Here is a 23142-nt window from a genome sequence, read left to right as displayed (position 1 = left end):
GGTTGTTGTGTCATCCCTGTGAGTGGAAACATCTTGGATTTGGAGAAATTCATTGTGAAGCCTGAGTAGATGCCTATACATGTTACGTCTCAAAGCATAGGGTCCAGGTGGATTGTAGGGTTCCTCACGTATAGCAGAACGTTGTCCACATACAATGATATTATCTCTAAAGTGCATTCGGGCGTATCCCTCCATGTGCATGTCGCACTCTAATGTAATCTGCCATTGGTTCCATGACCAGGGTGAAAAGAATGGGGGAGAATCTGCACTCTTGCAACAGGGTCCGTGTACAATAATTTAATGTACCGAAGCATGTTGGGGCCCATCCCCATCTCCTCGAGGACCTTCCACATGTACTGCTAGGAAACCATATCAAAAGCCTTTTGGGCATCTAATGTGACCGCTACTGCCTACAAGTCCTGATCGATCCTAGACATAACATTAAAGAGCCCCTTAATATTAAGAGATGTCGATCTCCCAGGAACAAAGCCTCCCTGATCCTCGTGGACCAGTTAAGTCATTATTGGTACAAATCTGTTTGCTATCACCTTGGCAAAGATCTTGGTGTTGATATTCATGAGTGAGAGGGGCCTATAAGATCCGCACTCATCAGTAGGCTTGCCAGGGTTAAGCAAAATGGTTATGGTTGCTTCTCGCAGAGAGAAGGGAAGAATGTTTTTTTGAAGAGAGTCTGTCCAGACTTCAAAATTTTCAGAGCCAGATTCGCCACATATTCCTGGTAAAACTCAGATGTAAGCCCGTCTGGTCCCGGAGCTTTACTCCTAGGGAGAGCCGTGATGGCATCAAGATTTCCTCTAGCGTGATCAGAGACTCAAGTTGGTCCCTGGTGGAACGGGATATGGATGTCATAGTGATCTGGTCAAGAAGGTCTTCTATGTGCCGTGGATCATGGATTTGGGGAGTGGTGTAGAGGTTAGTATAGAACTCGTTAAAGGTTTCCAATATCTGCCGGTCCATCCATTGCTGAACACCCTCTGCATCCTTGACACTTTCTATTTGGGTCTGCCCCCACTCACCCCTCACCAACCTGCCAATGTCCTCCCCGGTCTGTTGCCCTCCCCATACCTTCTGGCTGCCTGTGGGTGGGAGAAGTAAAAAACTTGTTGTGTGGCGTGTGACGCATATACTTCAAGCTCTTCTCTAATAAGCGCGAGTTTGGCCGGAGAGGCTGCGGTGACACATTCCCGTTCCAGGGCCTGTAACTTAGCCTGAGACTGACTATGGTGCTTTCGTATTGCCTTCAACACACCCGCCTCTCTCGAGATGGACATACCCTTTATGTGAACCTTAAAAGCTTTTTGCACTCGAAATAAGTACCAATATCTGACAAAAGTTCCGCCCTGAACACTATGGGCCTCATTACACGGTAGGTGGTAAACCATGGTGCTATTAGCACCATGGTTGCCGCTGGTACCATACCGGTACCACCATGGAGGAAAGGGGAATTACCACCCCATTCCAAGGTTGGCGGGGCGGTAATTCCCCCTTTCTCCATGGCCCTTCACCATTCCCATTTTTGGCCCATAGGGCATAATGGGAATGGGGAAGGAGCTAATTACGGTACCGCAAATTGCGGTACCGTAATTAGCACCAAGGTCCCTTTGTGGGTCCCAACTTTAACAGCTGGTCTACACCAGCCGTTAAGGTCGGGTCCCGCAAGGGGACCTCGTAGTAAGGCGGTAAGGGTTAGCGGTCACCGGTACCCTTACTGGTGACAGTTAACCCTTACCGCCTTCCGGGTAATGAGGCCCTATGTCTAGTATCGCTGCTGACTTGAAGCGCCATGTGTTACAAGTGGGTGGAGATGACCCTAATACCATGGTCAGAGCAACTGGTGCATGATCAGACATGGTGCGAGGGAATATCTGAGCTGTTTCGACCTTGCCAAGTAAGTCACCTGATATAAGAAAGAGGTCAATCCTGGAAGAGCTGCCATGGACCGATGAGTAAAATGTGTATTCCCGTTGCCGGGGATTAAGGACCCTACAGACCTCTCGGATACCAGATGAGTTAATATGCATATGCAGCCTGCAGGCAGCTCTTGATAGGACCCTAGGGGCAGCCCCGGTTCTGTCTGAAACATTGTCAAGACTCAGGTTCATGTCCCCCCCAGATAATCCGGACTCCATCATACCCCAGAAGTATGGCCACAATCGTATCAAAGAAATCGGGGGTGTCAACATTAGGGCCATACTTGTTCACTAATAGGTATTCCCAAACCAGCCAACATAGAATGCAGAATGACTTATCTCCCTTGTGGGTCAATATAGCTCTTTTTCAGCACAAATGTAATGGGTTTGTGGATCGGCATGAGGACACCCCTTGCTTGTGTGGAGTAGGTCGTGAAGAACCTGTTTGGACCCCATGATAGGGCCAGGCCCAATGGCAGGCGACCCAGGGCATGTGTCTCCTGTAACAAAAGGATCTTAACCCCATGTCTTTGGGCATAAGCCGTGATCTTTCGGGCCTTCGTAAGTTGCCCATGCCCCGCACATTCCAGGACATTAACTGCACAGCCATGTCTCTACTCTATGGGACAACCCAGCAAGCATAGCCTGATGCAAACATCTCTGTACCAGTGCTGTTGTCATATCGCTCAGCAAACGCGTGCGTTGCTTGTCCACCCTTGCTATTTTCTGTATAACATCCCTCAGAAACACCCCCATCCTTCCCCTCCCCACACCCTCACCGCCCCCCAACATGAGCAGTGTAGAACCCCCACACCACCCCCAGCAACGGTTGGCCACCCCCAACTTAGCAGCTATAACTGACGGGCCCAACAGGGGTCCCTGTGTAATCGAACCTCGTTCAGAACCATTGCAGCTGCAGTGGGGTGCGCTGCTGCTGTGTTACCAGCTAGTGAGGACCTGTGGCCAGGCCACACTAATGCAAGCACGCTGGACACATACCATACAAGTTTACCATGAATCTCTGAACTTGGAGAACCACACAAACCTCGCCCCAACCATTGAGTGCTCCCAAATCAACATACAATAGAGGACACATATAACATGAGCTAAAGAAACACTTGGAGCCCAGAGCCAATAGAGACCTGCCGTTGAGAATAACCCTCTGGAGTGTGGCCCGAATAGCGGACCACTCCGGTTACCAGTGGTCAAGGCACAAGACACTTAGCAAACGTAAAGTAAGGTCACAGGAAATTGCCATGTAAAGGAGGTAGTGCATTTCAGTCGTTCTCCTCCAGATCCCTGGGAGGATTATTTAGTGGGACATGTGAATTTGACCGCCACATCAGGGACTGTGAAGGAATGGAGCTTGTCTCTAAATGTGAATTTGAGGCGTGCAGGAAACAACATTGCATAGGAGATGTTACGTTCTCTCAACATTTTCTTCACTCCCGTGAATTGGCGTCTCTCTTGTTGCACCCAAACAGAGAAGTCAGGGAAGATTCGCGTAACCTCGGATCTCAGTCTGAGCTCCCCTTTCTCACGTGCCAGATGGAGGATGTGATCCCTGTCCCTGTAGCTGAGTAGTTTAGCAATTATGGGTCTCGGGAAGTCCCCGCTCAATGGCGAAGAAGGGGGATAGGGCCGGATTGTCCAATAATTCTTTGATAAGTTCTTCCGTGTCCAGTTCCATCTTCCCCTTGAGAGCATTCTCTGGCACGCCAACAATTCAGATATTATTCCTGCGTGACCTGGATTCTAGGTCGTCGCACATCGCTTTGATGAGCTTCATATCCTTGGACAGGGTGGCTACCGTCTCCAGAAGCATATTAATTCCATCCTCGTTCTCACCAATTCTCGTCTCAGCTTCCGTGATTCGCATGCCCCCGTGGTCCAGCTGAGACTTGAGTGAAGCGACGTTGGCATTGATATCGTCCAGTTTTTCGTGGAAAGATGCAAACCTCTTGGCCATAGACTCCATCATAGCGGTTAAATCAGTACCAGGAGCCTCAACTGGCCCCGCCTCAACCTCCTGACCCATAGAGGACCGTCCCTGATCCGGCCTAGTCACTGCTTTGGCAAATGTATCCATCACTCTAACCTTGTTAGCACCTCGGCATCTGTTAGACATTGTTGACCTAGACCACAGGGGAACCAGCAGGGGTACGTCTGCCGACCCGGAAAGTGCCGCAAGTGCACCCCACGTGCCTCATCGCAATCACCAGGGGGCGCTGAAGAATGTGAAGTGGAAAGAGAGCGCCAATGCAGATAACTGTAACAGTGTGGTGAGGGCCGTCGACAGTTCCCCGCTGTATGAGCATGCGGCAGGCAGCTCCCCTGTCGCAAAAAGATAGTCAGGTGTATTTGGGGATTCAGAAGCAGTTAGTCCAAAATGGCCAAAGGTGCAGCGGTGGGTCAATGAGGATGTATTGCTGGAGGCTAGTAAAGGGCCACTGGGTTCATGGCGCAGCTAATATGGGATATGTGGTGCATAGCCCGGGTGGGGCGGAGGGCTAGCAGCAATCTATCTGGCCTCAGTGTCCCCCGGCACAGAGCTCCGGTATAGGGAGCAGACCTTTGAGAGGTATGCAGAAGTCAGTGATATGGCTGCCAGCCGTCAGCCACTGCCCGTGGGCCCCCACAGCCAGCTGAGGCAGGTCAATCCCCAGATGTCCGGAGGTCAGCAAGCACACGGATCACAATGATGTACACAGTGTCAAAGCACTGGGATGATCGGCCGGGCCCAGCGCTGCAGCGCAGCTTAGTGTTAAAATCAGGCAGCAGGGTCTGTGGGCCGCCGCCCCCCCAAGCTCACCTTCTCAATCCTGCTAATGTTTACTGCAGGTGCGGCACAACAAGGGCAGACGCCACCGCCCAGAATCCGGCCGGGTGTCCACTGCAGCACTGGGCCATCAACCCGCAGGCGAGGCCCCCCCGGCATCACCAATCTAGGGAAGGGTGGCCAGGAGTGCCGCGCAGCCCCTGCCGCAGCGCCCCTCTCCGCCGGCGTGGCAAAGTCACAGTCAAGCCGCGACGGCAAGGTGAAGGGGCGGGCGGGGACAGCAGGAAGCCGCGGCGGCAAGGTGAAGGGGCGTGCGGGGACAGCAGGCAGCCACGTCATCCAGTCCGGCTAGCCCCACAGACCGCAGCAGATGTAGGCTCAGCCCCCCCTCGGGGGTCGACAGTCCCAGGTGACCACAGCCTTCTCTGACGCAGGTCCTAGAGGTGGGCGAGCCTCGTCACGGGTTCCTCCTTCAGCAGAGGACGCGGCCATGGGAAGGCAGCAGATGCTGGCTGCGCGGCCTGAATAGGAGGTTTTTACTCAACCCTGGGGTGCCCAGCACCCATGAAATTCGGCTCAGGGATGCCCCACACCTCAATTGTGAAGTGGTTCTCCTTGCAGAGGCCAGCGATGCCGTCATTATACCCCAATTACAACCGGTATAACACGGAGCCACATAGCTAGGCAGCCATCTTCGGGCTGCTCAACAGCACCCCCCCATTTAGCATGTTTTCTTACCATCAATGCTGTGTCCTTAGCGTACGGTCTGTCTTGTGTTGATGGGATAAATCCCGTCATAAAGGAACACTCCATTATCGCAATGCTAATCCCCTTGATATGACCGTAACATTTTCTATAGTATTTAAATATTGCCTCAAGAGATCTTAAACTGAAAAAATTCTTGTTACCCATTGCTAACCATCACATGTGGACGAAGTTGTACATGATTTGGTTACATTGCAGTTAGCTTATAAATTGCCATCATTGCCGGATTTGTGAATATTAGCTTGTCCACACTTAGACAGATTGGTAAATATCAGCATGTCCACACTTAGACAGATTGGTAAATATTAGTATGTCCACACTGAGGGCCTCATTACACGGTAGGCGGTAAGGGTTTACCGGTACCGGTATTTTACTGGTACCGGTAAATCCTTACCGCCTTACTACGAGGTCCCTTTGCGGGTTGGGGAATTTAACGCCTGCTTTTTGCAGGCGTTAAAAACTAACCCGCAAAGGGATGAGGGAGCTAATTACAGTACCGCAATTTGCGGTGCCGTAATTAGCACCTTCCCCATTCCCATAGAGCCCTATGGGGCAAAAATGGGAATGGGGAAGGGCAATGGGGGAAGGGGGAATTACCGCCCCACCAGCCTTGGAATAGGGTGGTAATTCCCCTTTCCACCAAGGCGGTGCCGGTATTTTACCGGCATGGACCAAGGTGCTAATAGCACCTTGGTCCACCGCCATCCGTGTAATGAGGCCCTTAGACAGATTTGTAAATATTAGCACGTCCACACTTAGATAGAATTGTGAACATTAGCCTGTGTCGCATTTAAATGGAATTGTGAATATTAGCTTGCCCACACTTAGAAAGATTGGTAAGTATTAACATGTCCACACTTGGATAGAATTGTGAATGTTAGCATGTCCACAGTTGGATGGAATTGTGAACGTTGGCCTGCGTCGCATCTAGATGGAGTTGTGAATGCTGGCATGTCCACACTTGGATAGAATTGTGAATATTGGCATGTCCACGGCTGGATAGAATCGTGAACATTAGCCTGCCTCGCATCTAGATGGAATTGTGAATATTGGCATGTCCACACTTAGATAGAATTGTAAATACTAGCATGTCCGCACTTAGATAGAATTGTAAATATTAGCATGTCCACACTTAGATAGAGTTGTGGACATTAGCCTGCGTCGCATCTGGATAGAATGGGAACATTAGCGTGCGTCGCATCTAGATAGGTTTTTGATTGAAGGATAGCATGCCCGCGCCCAGATGAAACTTGAAGGTTAGCATGTGCCACACTTAGAACTGTGAACACCAGCCTGCGCCGCTCCTGGATAGGATTGTGAATGTTAGCACGCCCACACCTATATAGAACTATGAACATTGGCATGCGCCGCTTCTAGATAAGACTGTGAAGGCCAACAAGTGCCACACTTAGAGAAAACTGTGATTGTTAGCATGCTAAAGGTCAGGTAACCCACTAACCAATATAACCTCAAACTCTGCATACTTATCTCACTCAAAAACTCACACAACCATCTCTCGCACCACAAGCCGCAAGCACTTCACAACACTGCAACAACACATAAGCCGGAGCAACAGCACACGTGGACTGACACCGATCCAATACCTGCACCAAAGCTCAGTATCTGGTGTATACCGAGCTGAAGCTGCCAACAGAACACCACTCCTCTCACTATCCTACTCCCGCTTCACCTTACTAACCCATCCCACCTTATCTTTTACAGATCCACCAGAGCGCCTGGGGACCAATTCCGTTGGTGACAGTGTACGGTACAAATACCTTTAACATTTAACATCATTGCTAGTGCGCTATGTCCTCTTTATCTATCCGGCAATCCTAATCTATACACGGTCAATAGCATTTTCTTAGCATTTTAAAGTATTTAGGTATTTCCTGCCAAAAACTTTTTGCCGTCATGATTCCTGTTACATAGTATACTTGGGCTCCATTTCGGCTCGTGAGGGTGGAAGGAGAGACGCTGGATCGATAAGGCCACGGGTGAACGTGGAGAATGCAGAGTAGGCAAGAGACTGAGACTTTTCCAAGGTAGTTGTGCAGGTACAGGCGGTTAACTCGATGGAGGTGGAGGGAAAAGAAGGGGAGGAGGGCCTCTATATACACCGCCTCTGATGAGTGTTAGGTTGGGCAAGAGTACTGTACAGATGCGAGTGGATTTGGGGTTGCCGCACACCCTGGTTTCCAAAGGGGTGTATGAAACGATATTGCAGAGGGGGGTGGAAGAGTTGAAGGAGAATGATATTTATCCTTCTGGATATGGGGGGTGCCGGTCAATATACTGGGATATGCGTGGTGTAACATTGGTGTGGGAAAGCGGTGCATAAAGGGGAAGGCATATGTTGCCAAGAAAGGGGACATTTTGTGGGTGGTGGAGGCATCAGGAGTGATTGAAGATGGATCTCAAACCTGGGCAGGAGAAACAAGTGCAGTTTGTGGGCTCAGGGAGTGAGTATGGGAAGCAGGTTGTGGATAAGATTCCGAAGGTCTTTAGAGATGACATAGGCATGTTGAATGGCTTTTGTCACGGGATAAAACTTAAATGGTGGGCCATTCCAGTGATGCACAGGGTGAGACAAGTTCCTCTGAGTATGAGTGGTGAAGTGGAACAAGAGATAGAGAGGTTGTGTAGAGAGGGTATCATCGAACTTATTGAAGCAAGTGAGTGGCTATCACCTAGAGTTGTGACTCAAAAGTCGGATGGCAATATACAGTAATGTGTGGATTTGTGTGATGTGAATAAGCCGATACGGGTGAATTGGGATCCACTCCCAAACATTAACAACATGCTGGCTTCCATGGGTGAAGTGAGGTGGTTTACAACCATTGATTTCTGATCAGCTTATCACTGGTTGATTTGCTGAGATACATTATGCCTTTCATAATACTGATGGGTGCATACCAGTATAAGCCTATGCCATTAGGTTTGGCATCTGCATGTGCAGTGTTTCAAAGGATTATGGAAAATATCTTAAAGACACTAAGAGCATACATTGCTTTCAGGACAACATCTTGGTGTGTGTTTGAGAAGAGGAAGAACATGACAAGTTGTTAGTGCAGGTTTTAGAATCTCTGCATAATGCAGGGTTGACTGTGAAGGAGAAGTGCAAGTTCAAGGTGAATGGGGTCACATATTTAGGGCATGTGATCACTGGAGAGGTGTCTAAACACAAACCCAAATTGGAAAAGGCAATATGGGAAGGGTGTAAGCTAAGAAATAAAGAATGGTTGAGGTAGTTTTCAGGACTCGTGGAGTTTTATGCTAAATTTGTGCCAAATTTCTCTGCGAAGATGGCAGATTTGAAGGAAGTGCTGAAGGCGAAGTAGGAATTGAGTGGCCGGTCTTGATGAAAGAAGCATTCAAAATCATTAAAGAAGCCATAATGAAAGCTCCTACATTACATAGGTTTGAAGTAGGGGCCAAGACAGTGTTGTCCCTGTATGCATGTTTGCGGGGTTTAGGGGCAGTATTAAACCAATGACAAGGGAAGGAAGAGCTGCCCGTTGCATTTGCATCAAAACGCTCATTGAGTGTGAGAAGAAGCTTTCTGTAATCGAGAAGGAGGCAGGGGCTTGTTGTTGGGCAGCAAAGTATTTTACATCATATTTGTGAGATACACCATTTGTGAAAAGGAGTGATCACAAGCCGTTGGTGCAGTTGTTTTCTACCCATGGATTGGGTATGGCGACTCCCTGGTTTGCAAGATTGTTGGCCAACACTCAGGAACTTAATTTTGAGGTGGAGCTTGTGAAAGGAAAGGACAATCTAGTAGCAGATTGTTTTGGAGTTACTTTCGCTGGGAGGCATTGTAAGCGGAAGTAGGGGAAGAACTTCATAAGTGGGTGGCGAGTGTCCTGGAATTGGTGAATGTGGTCATGATAGAGGTGGAGTGGATGAGAGTGATGGAGGAGGATGAAGAATTATATAGCATGATAAAGTACGCACAGGAGGGATGCCCTGGAAAACACATTTGTGATGTGGCATATAGTATGGTTAAAGATGATCTGGCACCTTGTGTTTGAGGTTTTGCAAGGAAAGAGAAACCTATACCTCCTTTTGTGGTGAGGGAAAGAATTTTGTTGAATGCACACATAGGACAATATGACATTTCGGTCATAGTCTACCGAAAAAGAGAGAAATATTGGTGGCCGGGAATGGAAGACATGGTACAGAGGGCAGTGAAGAATTGTCATGCATGTAAGGAGAGTGACAACAACCAAGAAGGTGGAGCATGGTGCAGCATGTACTACTTAAGCCAGTGGACATGCCTTTGGATGTGTGGGAGAAGGTGTGGAATGACGTGGCGGGTCTCAAGAAAAATTATAATTGTTTGGCGGGTCTCAAGGAGAATTATAATTGTTCTTTTATAACACGCTTAATACCACAGACCAGTTTCTAAGCATGAGACCGGGATTCAAACCTGTGTAGCTATGCATTGTTTTGCTTCCAAGACAAACATGTTGCCACTGAGCTATCCTCCCGGCCCAAATGTGGAATGCAGATCAAGAATGTCAAGATCGTATGGTGGTAATAGATTACATATGACAGTGGTTTGAAGTCAGATTTGCTATTTCAGTGACCACAAAAGTGGTAACAGAATTTCTATTAGAAGTATGTGCTTGGTGCATTGAGGAATGATATCTCAGGGGTTGTTTTGCTTCCCATTTGTCTTGGAAGCAAAACCACACAGCACAACATAAGTTTGAATCCCGATCCCATGCTTAGAAATCACTTGTTGGTATAAGCACATTATTAAAGAACAATTATAATTATAATAATAATTGTAAGTGATAATGGAGTGCAATTTTTGTCAACAGAGATGAAGGGATTTTGGGATGAGCATGGAATAAGTAACTTCGGAACCTCATTGTATCACCCCCATGATAATGCTCTTGTAGAAAGAGTAAACAGATTGATAAAGGATAATTTACAGCTGGCATTGGTGTCAGGGTTACCATGTTAAGAGTGTTAGAGGAGATGATTGCTGGGTACAGAGATATGCCCCATCCTGCTTTGGCATACATGCTGTTTGTAATGATGAGGAGAAGGGATTTGAATTCAGATGTCAGTCCCCGGTGGATGGCAGGGAGAGGAGAGATTATTTTGGACGAGAAACCAAGAGTTGAAAGGGTATGCAGGCACCAAACAGGGTATAAAAGAAGATGTGATCAGAATTAAAGGGGAGGGCGTGTGGGTGATGTAGTAAGAATCAATAAACCGTTCAGAGTAAGCAAGGGAGATTCAGTGTTTTTATAACCAAGGAAGGTGGAGTGGAACACACTATGTATTGTTGCATGATGATCGGATTTGCTACCGGAGAAGGGTGCACAGATATGATGGCCGCATAGGGGAAGGAGTTGATAGTGAGGAGGCAGCAAAGGGTGAATGTTGAGGTGGGGAAGTGAGTGAGAGGGTGAGGAGTGATCGGTACAACAGAGATAGACAAGTCAATGAGGGCGTGAGAGGTAGTGCTGATGTTTGTGGAAGTCGGCACAGCATGTGGGCCAGAACGGTTCCCAGAAGGTGACCGGATTGTGGATAATGGAATAGGCGCATGCATCACAAGGTAGCAGTGGGTAACTTTGGTGTTGCAAACTATAAGCACACTCATAGGGTTCTTTTAGTTTCCCAGAACAAATTTAGTTAAGGTCAAGAGAGTAACAAGTTGTGTTTGGTTCTAAATTCGATGCTGTTTATTAGAAGCTGTTTCTAGACATTTGTATATATAGATATTATTATTATTGTTATTATTTTTATTAATATTATTGTTATTATGCTTCTGGACCTTTACTAGCCCAAGGAAGTGTGTAAAGGGGGCGCATATGCTGTAATATGGAACGTGGTTGCCACTAAGTTCCATAGTACCTGTGTGGTTGCCATGATAAGAGGGTTGGGCTGGGAGGCCACTGGTTGTGCTGGTAGAGGGCTTTTAATGGTGCACTTGTAGTGAATAAACCAGAACCCCTCTCTACCTGGGATTGGTATCGACCATAACAGCTTTCAATCATGCGCGTCATCTTGTAATACCCAATTATCACGTTATTTGGCAACCTGGCCGCCTTGTGCTGGTCGGTGAACACATGAAGGCAATGTTGTTATTTATTTATTTATTTATTTATTGATTGATTTATTTATTTATTTATTTATTTATTTATTTATTTAGGGTTAGCTTGTTTTCTTCATTTCTCCGCGTGTACCATGATACATCTGCATCTGCTGTTCGACTTTCCACTATGAGGCCTTAACCCCTTAAGTGCCAATGGTGAGGTATCTTTAATTATGAACTCCATTAACTCGGTTGTTTCGGCTATACCTGGTGAAACCACACGGTCACCCTTTAATTCCTCGTTTTCACAGGGCTCTTCAGCCGGCTCTTCCTACCTCCTTCAGTCCATTAGAGGCTGGTGCCTTTTATCTGTGTAAACGTGTAAGTAAGTGTGGGGTCCACTCATAAATCCGGACTTACTCGTGTTAGCTTTGAGAGCCTGCACTTGCAGCTGCAAACCATTGTGTCCCATACAATGTGAAATTCCTTCTTTCTTGTAAACACCCGTGATTACCTAATGAAACCGTGCCCTGAGAAACCAGCGTTTCTAAGCCTACCAACACCAGCCCTAACCGCTTCTGAGTGCGCTGTGGGTTGCCATGCGAGCATCGCTCTTAGCCTGTGTTTGAACTTTATTGTCTCCACATAATCCTCACTTGCCCTTTGATTGTTAGAGGTGTAAGCAACGTATGCAATTGGCGCAAACCGCAAGTGTAATAAACCACCCGCACATTCAACATGATTGAGACAAACCGTCATTTGTAGAGGTTTGTTTGAAATGCAAGGCACCCGCACCGGGGGTACCACCCTTAGCGGAGTCGGCCACTGCACCCAGAACAAAGTTTGTAAGGGGAAGGGGCCGGACCATGTTTTCGCCCACCAATAGGGGCTGTGGAACTGACGGATGGTGGAGTGACGGAATGGGGGTGCAGGGTCAAAGAAGTAGCCTTTCTCCGGCAAGGCGGACACCCTCTTTGGTCTTGCTCTTCACTTTCAGATGGCTCCAGTGTCTAGACTCCATTGGTACTACGAATTTGGGTATGTACAGGAGGGAGGTGTGGAGCCCAGTTCCCCACACAGCGCTGCCTTGGCCTGAAGCGCCCCAGCAGGACGGGCCCTCTGTAACCTAGATGAACTCCCTGAATGATTTTAGGTCCCTTGTAGGGTGCAGGGGGGACTGGCCCATTGCATGAAACAGGAAGGGCTGGTGTAGGAACATCAATGTTCTGTAGTTGTTCCCGGTACTGGAAGCCTTGCATGTGTGGTCCAAGCAACTGTCCAGCAAGCACCTGGTAGTGTGGTCGGATAACTTGGCGGTGGTGTAATACAGATATGCTTGGGATACATACTGGGATGAAGGCCAGGCATGTCCCAGGAGCGCTTAACGTTGCAGCCGATACACTTTCTCATTCAAAGATTGGTCGGTTCAGGAAGGCCCAATCAAATGGCATGAGACACAATGCCTTATTTTTGACCACAATCTGTGGAATCTATTGCCCTGGAAAAAGATAAGAGGGAGCTGGCAGCACAAGTATTATCCGCACAAACGAGAGACAGATACAGTAGGAGTTTCAACACCTTTTAGATCATGACAAAAGACACGGGATTCAGACAATTAGGGGGCAAAGTCCTGTTTTTTCTGCTATGGGCACGGGATACCCAAATAACAAAGTTGTGGGTGGCAAGACTCCATGGTGCTATTGCCTTTCAAAGCCAGCTAGCAGGGTTGGGGAACACTACTAATAGTTTTTATGTGAGGGCAGCCAAGCGGGGATGGGGCAGAGAAAGATCACCAAGCAAGGATGACAGATTGCCTCTCGATTTCGGCCTGTTAAAAAAAAATACTGTCCTGGCTAAGGGCGATTTGTTATTCATCCTATGAGTGTGTCCTTTTCAGGGCCTGCTTTGCATTGGTCTTTTTGGGGCCTTACATATCAGCGAATTGATACCGACAACAAGGGCTCACTCCGAACTAAGGCCACTGACAGGGAAGATGTTGTTATCGGGTGGTGGGCACTTTATACGTGAGGATAAGGTTCCTTAAGAATGATCAGATTGGTAAGGGGAGATCACTGGAGTTAAGAAGGTTGGGGTTGGATGAAGAAGGTTGGGGGAGGATGAATTTTGCCCGGTCGTGGCCATGGGTGATTTCCTTAATTTGAGGACAGAAGCATCAACATACCACTTCTTGCACGCTATTTCAGTTTTTAAAAAGTAATGTTGGCTACTCTAAATAGGTCAGGGTGCTCCCCTGGTCATTACACTTCACATTCATTTCTGATTGGCGCAGCCACCACGGTGCATATGGAAGGCCTAGGGAATGGAGAAATAAAGAACATATGCAGCTGGGACTTGGATAGATTTCATTTACATTAGACACGAAGGGGGCAGAATGGGCGTGGGGCCAGTATTTGGAGACTGCGGATGTATGGAGGGGGTCTTGGTGGAGGGTGAGCACATGGGTTGCGTTTAAAAGGGGATATACAAGGGGGGGGTTGCACTAGGGGGCAGAGAGTGACAGATTAAGAATAGTTGAGGAATTGCCGTTATTATGCATAACACCTGTTTAATTCTTGACCGATTATACTTTTGTTTGAGTCGTCGGCCACACATTGATTGCAAAAGCAGCTGAGGGAGCAAGGGAGGAAAGACAGGATGGCAATTTGGGTTTCTCTCAGACACAAATATTGTGGATTGCAAATGCAGGGATGCTATAGGAACAATTGTGGGGGGTCCTGAATATGAATATGCAGCGCCACAAGCCCCAGATGTGCTTTTAATACATTTGGGTGGATTGTTTAAAAATTGGTGACAAGGCAGGCACTCTGTTGCCAGTCAAGTTTTCCTGCATTAGCTTCTTCTCCAAACGCACGTTTTCATGACTCCATCAATCTTCAGGGAGGCTGTGTGTCTGTGCTTTTTCAGGTGTGTCTTCATTTCCTTTTCAGGTGTGGCAAGTTAATTGACTCTAAGGATTCTGGTACTTGTATTTTTCGCACTTAATTTTTCTTGCAGGTGGCTGGAAACAACTCCCTCCATAGCACAAATCTTCCCCCTGAAAAAGCAAAGAAACACAGCTTCTTAGTCAAATACAACGATTCGTGATGCAGCTGGGCAATTCTTTCTGGGGCACGCAGTTAACATGGTCCAAAATCATACTGAGGCAATCTTGGCGGGGGGCATTCTCCCACAAGGGGATAGAGGAGACTAGGAGGAAATTGAATGGAAAATGGGAACATTTTGGAAACACATGTGGGTGGGTTGTGTCAAGCATCCCCTGAGCACATTCAATACACAAAGCTACTTCGCGGAGGATAGCATACACCTGTCAGACATTTAGTTAGCCATAATGATCATGGAATTTAGGGCTGCATTGGAGAGAGTGGGTTGTAGGTAAGGGATCACAACAAAATATACAAAAGACCACAATACAGCTTCCTTCTTTCACCTATGAGTTCATTAACGGGCTCACTCTAACATTAATACCACTGCCTATCCCGCATCAATTCAGGTAGACCACCATGGATTTTTCAAAAAATATACATATTTTATTATTTATAAAACACCAATCAATTCATACATTAATTGTTAAAAACGAATATATTCATGATTTGACCAATTTCAAACACAATGTATCTAAAATACACACATGGGCTAGCAGTATCTTCTGCTAGTTTATCAATGTGACCTGAGAGAAACAAACAGTTGTTGGTTTCTCTTTTGTCACCATAACAAACAGTAAATTAATTATATCTGTTTTCGGGCTATACATTAGACCCTCCCTCTTCCTACTGAGAGAGAAGACAGTGTGCCAACGCTATATATGTGTTTCTAGCAACAATTTTAACTGTTCAATATGCAATCTAGGGATCACGGTCATGAGAGCGTGAGAAACAGTTGTCAATAAATAGCGCAGTTTGGCAATATCTTGATCATGACTGGAATCTCAAAGCCTTTACCCGGGGATGTAGGCTTGGGCCTCTTGTGTCAACCACAGTTCATCACGCCACCGTCCGCGGACGGGAGGTCTTCCTGTTGTACTGGTCTTGATAATAAGTTATGTTGTGTGATTCTGAATAAATGCTTGTTACCTTATTACGTGTCCCTAGTTTATTAATTAGGCTATGCTGCAACCAGGTGAATGGGGAGGTAACTCACTACCGGCGGTAAAAGCAATGACACATGGCAGAACCACAAGGGGACTGCGTAGCAAACCGCTTAGAGGACCAGCTTCCAGGGGTACACGATTCCGGGGTGAGCCCAAAATAAAGGGGAGGGGTAGGGGGCTTGGAAGTCCTTCTAACTCCAACATCATGGGGGCGGGGGAGATTAAGATGATGTCACTCATGCTACAATGTCTGGGTTGGGAGAAACTAAGGGCATGCTTGGGAAATACCAAAAGAACATGTAATGGACTAATGGGACAAAGAAAGCTATGGAATTGATGGGGTCTGTAGGATAAAACATAAAGGGAATGGGACAGAAACAAGGGAGTGAAGCAATGGTAAACATGAGGTTTTCCAAACAGAGGCTGGGGGGCAAACTGTAAGTAATAGGGTTGGAAGGGAACAAGGGACTTATGGGAACTCCTATGGGAATTGGTAGGTCAGCAGTTGGAGCGGGGGCACCAACAAGCAGTTTTGCAGAACCCCGGTTTATTGATGTTATGGCGAGGGCAGGGCAAGTGGGACAAGAGCGAGTGGCAAGAGATGAGGGTGGGGCATTTGCTGAAGGGCGACAAATGGGTAAGTTCGAGGTATGGTCACATCAGAGGAGGGCTGACAAGGGGGTTCAGAGGGTAGGAAACTGTTTGGGGCTGAGCAATATAGGGGCATCAAGGGGTCATAGTGGACCGATGGGATTTGACACACAGGCTAGAGGGGGAGCACCCAGGGCAGATATGCAAGAAGGGTACAACAGGGACACCGGTCTGGGGAATTTATAGGGGAGCTTGTAAATCAAATCTCTGGGAGTGACCGCCGGAACTAAATGGAATTAAAAAAATGGGGAAGATGAAGAAAAATTATAAAAATATAAAAATAAATGGCCATGGCTAGATAGTGAAAGTTCAGTTAGGGAAAGGATTACCTGAATGGATCCTCAGGACCACGTCAGGGAAGGGAGGGAATAAGTAAGCCACGCCCAATGCAGAATCCTCAGGAGTGGTGGAGAAACAGATCACCTGTAAGATAACTCCTAGCTCAATAAAGCTTGCTGCTGCAAATTTAACTTTCCCACCTTGACAACTGGTCCTGGCTCTTTATTCAAGGGTGGGAATGGTTTTTTTTGGGTGTGGGTGGGGAATTCCTGGGAGTAGGTGCAAGGTATCGGTGGAGAATGACTTTGCTTTGTTGTGGGGATGAAGAATTGTGTGGCCATATGGCGCAAGCATGGGCTGTCAGCGCTAAGCATTTCTATTTAGTTTACTACATCCTTCAGAACCCGGGATTACAATTACAGTTGCATAGTACGTCGTAACGCTTCTGAACTCTTAAGAAACCATTTTTGCATCTCCATTGTGTGTCCGTTCTTATAGTGCTGCAAAACTATGAGAATAACGGACTGTGCTGTAGCTGAAAATGGTACTGTCCTGCTCATGCATTTCAGTACTTACCCCTCAGGCCCTTCCTTCTTTACTCCCTGCCCCCGTTGAAGGAGACCAAAGGGGGAGGAAAGGGCCGGATGGGCCGACAGAGTGGCTGGAGAGGTGCCACTTAGGAGTGGCGTTCAGCCCCAGGTCTACCAGCGCACTGGGCGGGCGCCGCCAGCTCAAACAATGTAACGCGTCATCATGACACTTTACATGGTGTGAGCTGGTGGCACCCTTTCCTCAGTCAATGGGGGTCATTACGACCTTGGCGGAAAGGGGTTAACAGTGCCGGTAATGGTGCCGCAGACACGTCAACCCCTTACCGCCCCATTATGAGTCTGCTCGCGGGACCCGCAAAGGGCACTTGGTAAAACCCTATGGGGGCTCGAATGGGAATGGGGATGTACCGAGTCCGGGTTCCTTGAATGAGGAATTACTGGGTCCTCCAAGGTTGGAATGGCCCGGTAATTCCTCATTCGAGGAACCTGGACCCGGTACCCGGTAAGGGGGTAACCATGCTGCAAATTGCAGCATGGTTACCTCCAAGGTCGTAATGACCCCCAATGACTTTCTAGTAGTGAGTGACAGAGGTGTAGCGCAAGTACCTCACTAATAGAAAGTCAACTCCGGTGGCAGCTGTGCTGGTAAAACCGGGACGGCTGCCGCCGGTGGTGCATTTTTTCTGGCACCCGCGAATGGGCAATTACCAGGTCATGGCGAGTTTGGCAGACCTGGTAATTGCCCATTCGCGGGTGCCGGTAATAAGGGGCTCCCCATCCCCATTCGGCCCCATAGGGCTGAATGAGAATGGAGGGGCTCGGATGCACCGGCACCGTTCATAATGGTTCTGGTGCATCCACGAGTTGTGCTCGCGGGTGTCGCACTGCCGGTCAGGTCAGACCTGGCGGGCAGAGCGAGACCTGCGAGCACAACTCGTAGTATGCTGGTACAGTGACAACGGTGCCGGTAAGCATACCGGCACCATTGTCACCGTACCGCCAGTGTCGTAATGAGGCCTATTGACTGACACTTTAAAAGACAGTGGGCCCCATTATGAGGTTGCCAGTCCGGAAACAACGGTACCGGTAAGCTTGCCGGTACCGTTGTTTCCGGACCGGCAAACTATGATTTCTGCAAGTGGGTGCCTTTCCGCCCGCCAGGTCTGACCTTGACGGATGCACTGGCACTGTTGCACACAGTGCAGGTGCATCCGTCCTCACGATTCCCATTGAGTCTAATGGGACTCGAATGGGAATGGGGATTTTCTTTTTCGTAATGCCCCAGTAAGCCCCCATTGCCGGGCACCAGAAAAATTACTCTGGCGGCAGCAGCAGTGCCGTTTTCACCGGCACGGCTGTCGCCGGACTCATAATGAGGCTCAATGTCATGTAAAGAGCACCACCAGCTCACATAATGTAAAGTTTCATGAGCTGGCAGCGCCCTTTTACTTGCGGCACCCCTGTGCGACCACACCACTTGATAACACCCTTGAGCAAGCTTTGACAGATCCACTGAACAGGAAACATCCCCAATAAAGTGCCAACTGGGCAGAACATGCAATGCTCACTTTCCCAAATATCACTTCAAAGTTTCGGTTTCCTAGCAGCTTGATGAGAGCCATTATCCGTGGCCGGTCCGTGCCCCGGAATGAAGCTGCAGCTCATAGTGCATATTGCACCCCCTGCAAAGCGGTCATTGTTGAACCCTCTTCTAATGCCTTGTAGCCCTGGGCACAGATGATAACAGGCGGTGCATTGCATATACAGATGCTCATCATCTAGCAACAGGCTAACAGCTTTCAATCAGCTTTGCCGCAAAAAAAACATGTCCAACGGTTCCATGTGTTTATAACAAATTCACTAAGAACGAAAACTTTTTTAGTGAATTAAAAATAACGAAAAAATATCAAATGATTTTTTGTTTTTCAATTTGGGAGGGGGGTCCAGGTCCCACCCTCAAGCCCCCCATTCCCCTAGCGTTATTACCTCACCCCAAAATCCCCTTTTTAATTCATTACCCTGGCGATATTTTATTCACTGAAAAAGTCATTTGTTATTGTGAATTTGTTATTATCACTGTATACCGTCCCAACACAGTCCTGTGATATCTCCCTCACTCACTAGTTGCTAACTTAATTTGAGCATTGAATTTTCAATTGTGAGTTGGGTTGGCGCTAAAGCCGGAGGACGTCCGGCCACCTATGTGCAGATAAAGCTGTGCAGAGGCCAGCATGTGGATGAAATGTGAGGCCAAACAGCAAGAAAACATGGGGGAGAGAGGTCCAAGCACACAAGGCGCACCCACGATACAGTGCCTATGCAGCATGGGTACATGGACCATGCTGGTTCCCTGATCCTCACCTCTGAAAGGCCTCCAAAGTCCATCACACCAGCGCTGTTGCTTTCTGTTCAAAAGTCTGGACTGCAATAGAGGCAGAGTGCTTTCGTTCTTTGTCTTACTGACAGTTTTGATCTGTGAGTGCGGTTGTTGGATACCGAGGCTAAGCCTCATCACTCCAATTTCTCTGATCGAAAGTGTAGACACGGTTTTGATTGCTTCTTATCTTTGTTATCTTGACACATGGGAACGTTTCAAATGGTCAGCGCTGTGATGGGCCGCAAGTAGCAGTCAAAAGGATTTGCAGTGATCGTAGCAAGTTTCTTGATCAGAGGATTGAAGTTCTGATCCAGTCCTTGAGAGAATGTTCCTGTTTAGCTTCTCTAGGTGTTCATCTAACATATCGATGGCCACTCCCTGTGCAGGTCTGGAGCTCCAGCCTCTATCCTCACGGCTTTGTTTTGCACCTTTTGAAGAGTCCTCCAGTGTGTTTCTGCAAAGGTGCCCCATGCCAGAGAGGTATAATCATCTTGTAAATGTTGACTTTATTCCGGATAGGCATGGACCTTGAGTTCAAGAGTGGGTACAGTGCTGCAAGCTTTGTTGAAGCTTTCTGCTGGGCGTTTTTTTCGATGTGGCTCCTCCATCCGAGTTTTCTAGCCAAGGTCACTCCCAGGAAATGGCCGATACTCTACCACTTGATGTTCTCTCAGTTGAGGCTGATGCTCAGGTGCTCCCTGATGTTCTTTTTGGTGAACAGTGCAGCAATAGACTTTCTGGTATTCAGTGCAATCTGCCAGTCGCTGTACCATGTCAACATCCTGCCCAAAGATTTCTAAAGCTTCTTTTCTACTTCCTTTTGACTGAAAGACTGTAAGATGATTGCAACATCATCTGAAAACAGTGCAAGTTCTGTTTTTTGGAGAGCAGTGAGGATGACGTTGGTGAAGATGTTGAACAGGAATAGTCCACACCTGCTCAGATAGGGTGTATTGTTGAGAGCTCTGCCCACATGGTCAAGTGGAACTAGCAGTCATCCAAGTAATTTGCGCTATAGTTTACCAAATAGTCTGGAAATCGTAGGTTGATAATCTTGTGCAGAAATCTTTTGTGCCACAAGGAGCCAATTATGGTGCATTTGCGGATGTTGACTCTGTGGGTAATTTTGTCCACCACTCACTGCAGCTAATGGTTTGTCGCATGCTCTTTTCGAAATCCAAATTGTCCATTGAGGAGGAGATTCCTTTTAGAGGCACTGTTGCTTTGGGGGAGAGGAGGGCTCTTTGGAAAAGCTTGGACAGTCCAGAGAGTAGGCTGATAGGGCGTGTGGTGGGTCAGAAGAAGGAGTCGGACATAACACAGAAATGTTGAAGTGCTTTGTTTTAATAATAGAAAAGGATTACCTTGCTCTATCGCTATAGGGAAATTCCCAACCTAATTAAATTAAACTAAGCTACTCGTCTGTTGTCAGGAAGTCAAAAATCAGAAATGTCCTCACTCTGAACCTAAAGCTACCTGACCCTACCACTAACGATATTAACTGAACTGGGCCCAAAATAATCTTTCTCTTTCAGTGGCCTCCATTTAGCCTTTTTGTCCTGTGGCTTTCTCCGGGTTTTTCTGGTTTCGCACAATTCTGTAGTACGTAAATGTATCTTGTATTCCAAAAATCACTCCTTAGCATGATGAACTCTCTTAATGTACTGTCTCTTTAATTATCTAGTGACAGCTCTTCTCAACTGATGGTGGGCCTTGTTTTCCTCATCAAGTGACCCTAAATATTGTTCTCTTGTGCATAGTCTCTTAAATACCTTCCTTTCGCTCTAAGTTGTTCCTCTGACTTACTAGTTTTGCAAAGTTCCCCGTCTCTGAGATGGCTTCATTAAGATCCTTCTTTCCTGGTGTACTTCACCGAGTACTCCCAAAACGTTTCACAACTTTTCCTGAAGAGGTCTCCCCACTCTTTAACAATTGTCTTTCTTGAAATCACTTCTTGAGATTTTCTATCTTTTCCCACAATAGTTGTTTCCACTCTCTTAAAGATTCACAACCTTTCCCTTTCTTTATGCTTTTGAATATCTCCTCCGATATCAGTTTCTTCTGATTCGTTATTAAGCTCCCACATGTATCACAATCATAGTTTCTTTGTTATATATTCACACTCCCGGCAGCTGCCCACTCCACCAGTTCACCCCTGTACCTGTATCAGCCATGAGTGACTTTCCGGGGCTTGGCTCACGCTCAGGGAGGTCAATTTCCTCCCTTCGCTAGTTGGAAGCTTTCCTCGCTTCCTATTATCTAGGTTTTGATATAATTAGGTGGTCCCCAGGCCCACCACAGCACCTCCATGGTCATGCCACCTCTTTGAATGGTTCCTCTGCTTCCATCCTGACCATGATTCTCCCGCTGTCTGCTAAGTTGGTCCTCCAATGTCTCTGAATGCCCTTCTCTGCTTCCTGGAGTGCTGCAGGCTTTGTGGTTGCACTCAGCTCAGCCTCTCCTTGGCATTCTGAGGGAGCATGAGTCGTAAAAATAGTCACTATCGGTCTTCGGAGAACGACCCGGGGACAGAACCACAATGTGCCTTGTTCTTGTAGAAGTTCTTGGTGCTCGACAGGGTTGAGTCAGTTTCAGGGCACTTTGCAGCTTCTGCAACAGAGTTCAAGACAAGAGACAGCTGTGGGTATCAGGCAGCAGGCCGTTCGGCAAGCGAGGCAGGACGGAGGCTTGGGTCAGGAATTGTTGTGTCAGTGCTGGTTAGTGGGTCTGAAGCACTGGTCGAGGCATCTCACATGGCTTTAGTGACTGCAGCATGACAACAATCAGGGGTGTAGTTGGTAGCAGCTCGAGGGGCTCCACTGTCTCTATATAGTCCTTTCAGGTAGACGCTGGTTGTTGCTTGTTGGTGCACACATCCAAGCTTCTTCGCTGGGCTTGTTTCATCCTTTAAGGCAGACGGCCCTAAGCTGAGGAGAGTGTTGCAGGCAACAGCCTTGTCCTTCGTTTGGCTCAGACGCTCTATGGCACTTTCCCCCTAGGAGGCTTCCGTGCTGAGCATAGCAGGGAGATGTTTAGGGGAGGGCACTTGCTTCCCTCTTAGAAATCCTGGCCTTCCTTCACTGGCGGAAGCCGTGAGGCAGACTGTACCTTCAGCCATGGTCCAAATGAGTCACTATTCTTACTCCTTGCAATGTCTTCAGATTATCTGCTAAGAGAGGGGCTCAACCCTCTATTAAAGCCAAATGGGCCCCAACAATTGGTGCAGGCTAGGCCTACCTTAATGAACCAATCCTGGGTCCCAACCAACAATCTTCTGTTATGCGTGAAGTGAAACCAGAGTGCTTGCAACAAGAAAGGTAAAGGGGTGAAAACATATACTATTAAGTCCCACCCATTGTCAGGTGTCTTGACCCACGTTTGAACTATTATCCTACAACATTTGGTGCTGTGGGCTTAGAAAATCCAAGATGGCTGGAAAGCCCACATTTGCGCCAGAATCCAGGAAATCCGCGCAGTTTTGCGCACACCAAAATGGTCGCCTGTCCTGCCACCCACCAGTGCGAGCGTGATGGGCCAGAAGCACCATGAGTGAAATCAGTGCAAAAGAATATGGTGCTGTTCAAAATCTGAAATGTATTAATTCAAGACAGCTCCCAAAAAGGGGTGCAGTACCGGCACT

Source organism: Ambystoma mexicanum, chromosome 11 (assembly GCF_040938575.1).
Source record: "Ambystoma mexicanum isolate Mex_15411 chromosome 11, UKY_AmexF1_1, whole genome shotgun sequence".
Classification (NCBI taxonomy): Eukaryota; Metazoa; Chordata; class Amphibia; order Caudata; family Ambystomatidae; genus Ambystoma; species Ambystoma mexicanum.
This window is presented reverse-complemented; position numbering follows the sequence as displayed.